The sequence below is a fragment of the Penaeus japonicus genome, unplaced genomic scaffold, assembly GCF_977035675.1.
Source record: "Penaeus japonicus unplaced genomic scaffold, GWHDUDI00000001_assembly GWHDUDI00000008, whole genome shotgun sequence".
In the NCBI taxonomy this organism is placed as follows: Eukaryota; Metazoa; Arthropoda; class Malacostraca; order Decapoda; family Penaeidae; genus Penaeus; species Penaeus japonicus.
This window is the reverse complement of record NW_028234410.1, coordinates 18,333,825-18,338,824: the sequence shown is the minus strand read 5'-3', so window position 1 is coordinate 18,338,824 and position 5,000 is coordinate 18,333,825.

Sequence of the window (5,000 nt, the reverse complement as noted above, 5' to 3'; positions counted from 1 at the left end):
GAGGGCAAAGGCTAATAGAATTCGCTGAAGCTCGATCCCTTAAAATTATGAATACATTCTTCGTAAAGAGACCCTGGGGGAAATGGACATGGAAATCACCATCCGGCATTAAAAACGAAATTGACTTCATAATCACCAATAGGCGCGACATTGTACAAGATGTAACCGTTATCAATAAGTAAACGTAGATAGCGACCAGAAGACTGGCCAGAAGTAGAGTAAAATTACAGCTAAGAAGGGAACGAAATAAGCTCATACAGAAACCTCTCGTTAATCTAACTAATATTAAGAATAGGACGACGGAATTCAGCATTAACATCCGAAACAAATACTTAGCTCTCGAAGAAAATCTTGGCATAGACTAAATGAACGACCAATTCAATGAGATATTAAAGGAAGCTGTACTTGGAATAGGGGGTTAAGACGAAAAAGAAAACTTCAGTAAGCTTTCGGTACAGACAAAAAAGCTTATGAAACAGCGTAGAGACATGAATATAACATCAATCAGAGACAACATAGAATCAGCAGAGCTGACTAAGACGATAAACAAGAAGAAGAAAGAAGATTTAACATACGCAAATTTAACATACGGAAAAGAAATTAAGCTCTGCTTTCCGGCACCAGTCTTAAGGCAGCAAAGAGGAGGCTCGGAATAGGGAAAAATCAAATGAATGCTGTAAAGAAACCCAACGGAGAGGTGACATGCAATAAGAACGAAATTATCAAAGTAATAGACTTCTGCAGCGGATTCTCAACTACAGACCATATCCACACACTAACCCACATAAAAGAAAAAACAAACGAATATAGGAAGCCTCTGTGTATGGCATTCGTAGATTATGAAAAGGCATTCGATTCGGTACAGATATCTGCAGTACTAGATGCAATTCGTAAACAAGGAGTAGAGGAAATATATTTCAGATTATTAGAGGACGTATATCGAGACGGTACAGCGACCATCAAAATCCACGCAGAAACCAATAAAATACCAATAAAAAAGGGTGTTAAGCAGGGCGACACCATCTCACCGAAGCTGTTTACAGCTTGGTTGGAGGAAGTATTCAAGAAGTTAGATTGGAAGGAGAAGGGGATTAAAATAGGGAATGAGCACTTAAGCAATCTAAGATTTGCAGATGACATTGTTCTTTTCGGCGAGTCAGCAGATGAATTACAACAATTGCTAAGCGATTTCAATAGGGAAAGTCTGAAGATTGGCCTAAAAATGAACATGAAAAAGACTAAAGTCATGTTCAACAGTCGAACCCCAGTTAAGCAAATAAACATACAGGGCGAGGTACTAGAAGCAGTGAACGAGTATGTATACCTGGGGCAACTCATCCAGACAAGTACATCCTGCGAAGCCGACATAAAACGGCGAATCAGGCTAGGATGGAGTGCCTTCGGTACACATAGTAATATATTACATGGACTACGATCAAGGTACTCGAGAGGAAATTAGTAAGTGCTTAAAAAGGAATGGAAAGGCTTATGCTAGGAGACAAGAAAAAAACCACATGGATCAGGCAACAAACAAAAGTAGAGGATATACTCAAGAGCATTAAGATGAAAAAGTGGCAGTGGGCTGGACATATATATCGGAAACTGGACAACAGGTGGACAAAGAAAACAACAGAATGGGAAATACACGACACAAAGAGACCCAGGGCAAGACCAATGACAAGATGGCGGGATGAAATAGCGAATTTCACAGAAGTAAACTGAAATCAGAGGACACAAGATCGGAATGACTGGAAAAGATGGAGAAAGGTCTAAGTCCTGCAGTGGAACAATACAGGCTGGCGATGATATATATATATATATATATATATATATATATATATATATATATATATATATATATATATAGATATATATATATATATATATATATATATATATATATATATATATATATATATACACACACATAAATATGTGTATATGTGCGTGCGTGTGTAACTAGTATGTGTGTGTGCGAGTGCAGACAGTGTGAAACAGATAGAAAAATGGAGACAGCGAATACGAGGGAACCAATAACATTTCTAACCTAACACTCTACAGCAATTCAATTACAAGTCTTAACATAAACTCAGCGCCAAAGGCCCCAAAGCCGTTCCGAACAGCTTTAACTCTCCTACAGCAACTGTCAACGGAGTGGATGGAAGGTTCCGCAATAGCGCGAGTTACAGGCAAAATGCAGGCGTTGCTATTGCTACAATGTGTTATGGAGGCGATCTAATTCTCACGTCAACGAGAGGGCTGTGCAAACGGTGGAGGGACAGAGTGAGAGAACGAAAGAACGAGAGAGAGAGAGAGAGAGAGAGAGAGAGAGAGAGAGAGAGAGAGAGAGAGAGAGAGAGAGAGAGAGAGAGAGAGAGAGAGAGAGAGAGAGAGAGCAGGCAGGAGGGAGGTACGAAGAGAGCAATGAAAAGGGCGAGGGAAAGGGAAAGCGAGCCGATATGAAGGGTAATATCATGCTTTCGGATCCTGATTCCGTCCACCGTATCCTTCCTTATTTTCCTTCGTGCTACTTTTAACACTGAAGCACGAGTTAGGCGGGCGGATCGGGCGGGTGGAACGGGCGGGCGGGCGGCATAAAGGAGCCAGGTGCGGTGCCGCCCTTGTGGGAGTTCTGTGTTGTTTTTGGACGCAATAGGAGGAGAGGAGACCTCCATGGAGAGGAAGAGGAGGGGGAAGAGGAAGACAAGGATGGAAGTAGGAGGTGGAATAGGTGAAGGAAAAGTAAGTGGAAGGGGAGTAATAGATGGAGAAGTAGAAGGAAGAGGAGAGGGGGAGGAGGTAGAGTAAGAGGTGGGGAAGGAGAAGAAAAGGGAGAGATGGAAGAAGAAGAGGAATGGGAGTAGGAGTAGGAAGAGGAGTAGGGGAAATAGGATGTAGAGAAGAAGAAGGAAGAGGAGTCGGAGTGAGAGTAGGGAGAGGAAGAAGGGAAACAGGAAGTAGGGGAGAAGAAGGAAAAGGAGGGGATGGAGAAAAAAGAGCGAAAAAAGGACCTGGAGTAAGAGAAGGAGTAACAAGGAAGAGGAGAAGAAGGAGGATAAGTAGGGTGGACGATGAATAAGAGAAGGAGGATAATCAGGATAAGAATGATGAGGTAAAAGGAGGTGAAAGAAGGAGAGAGAAGGATGGGATAACAAAGAAGCAGAAGGAGTCGAAGGAATGGTTGCAGTTGGAAGAAGCGGACGGATAGGAGCAGGCGGGGAGGGGAAGGGAGGGGGGGGGGCCTCGGGAATTGGAAGTGACTCAAATAAAAACGGGAAAGAACCACAAAGGGAAGTAGAGAATCAGAGATAAAAAAATTAGAAAAGTAGAGAAAATGGAGAAGGCTCGAAAGGAGTTTATTTTCAAAGCATACTGCCGGATAGAGAGAGAGAGAAATAGATATTGATCGATAGATAGAAAGAGAGAGATAGAGACAGATAGATAGAGATAGATAGATATTGAGAGAGAGAGAGAGAGAGAGAGAGAGAGAGAGAGAGAGAGAGAGAGAGAGAGAGAGAGAGAGAGAGAGAGAGAGAGAGAGAGAGAGAGAGAGAGAGAGAGAGGCAGAGGGAGAAAGAGAGAGAGGATGATCATTAAAGTGATTACAATAAGTATTTGATACTATCTGTTAATGATGACTTTAACGACCAGTTGAAATCAAGTATTTCTTTCGCTCAACGCATAGCAAAAATAAAGTATTCGTTTAATAACATATCATTTGAAAAATAATTGCACATCAATCACACTCTTGATTAACGTCGAAGCTGATATCCATATCGTAACATTAAAGAAACTCCTAAAAAAAGAAAACAAGGGCCGATGAAAAAGACCAAAGATGAATCTCGCTCTGCCACGTGTATTTCTATGCACTCTTCTTCCTGTGTCAGAGGATCCTCGTTTCTACCGTTTTGCAGGAAGGGGATTAGGACGAAGTCGCAGAGTAATCGTGTGATGATTTTGCAAGGTGTGTGTCTCTTCCATACTGGTGGATCTTCGTTTGTGTTGTAATGTATTATGTAGGAGGAGGAAAGATAGGAAGAGAGAGAGAGGGAAGAAGCACAAAACCAAAAATGAAGAATTTAGATTAATGGATTTTAGCTACGATTAAACTGTTCAAAGTTTTATCTCATGCATTGTAAAGGAAAGAGAAAATCATGCACAGTAATATCATGCACGTCATGAGATTGTAATAAACATATATCTTCATTTTTATTTCATTAATCTTGCCGGGAAACGTGTTGATAGTGTCCAATGAATAATTTAGATGGAACATAAGGAAGCACAATAAAAGACAGATAAAGAAAAATACGTTAATTGCTTATTCACTGCTTCCTTTATTACCGAGAAAGAACTACAAAAACTGCGGTAGCTATTTAACGAACTAGTGTTTAGATTAAAAAAAAAAAAAAAAAAACATTATCAAATATTTCCCCATCAAACAACCCTAGACCAATTAGCCCATTGCGACCGGGCTTATGTAATCTCCACAAAGAAATGGAGTACATCAATTTTCAGTAGACATCACGTTACCACATGAGGTGATTGTATCAAAGATAGGAAAAAATAAATATTGAAACACACACACACACACACACACACACACACACACACACACACACACACAAAGGAACATGGCCAGACTTATTAATGAAGATACCACCAACCAATTTAATATTTGTATTGGAGGAAGATTTAAGTCACTAACATGGAATAGCCTTGCTTTTGCAGACGTGGTATCAAATCGGAAACCAAATAGCTGTTTGTTGACAAAGGGGAAAGAGTGGATAGCAGATAAAACACACTAAAAGTGCAAAGAAAAATATAAAACAATAACAAGAGGAAATACGGACAACCATAGACTATTGTGCAATGAAGTCATGCGAAGGTGCAGACTGGATTTTGGACAGCACGTGCAAAAGCAAACATTGTAGAAATGCAATAACTCACAGCGTAAAGGAACCCAACATCAACAGCAGTCAAATGTGTATAAAACTTTTGAG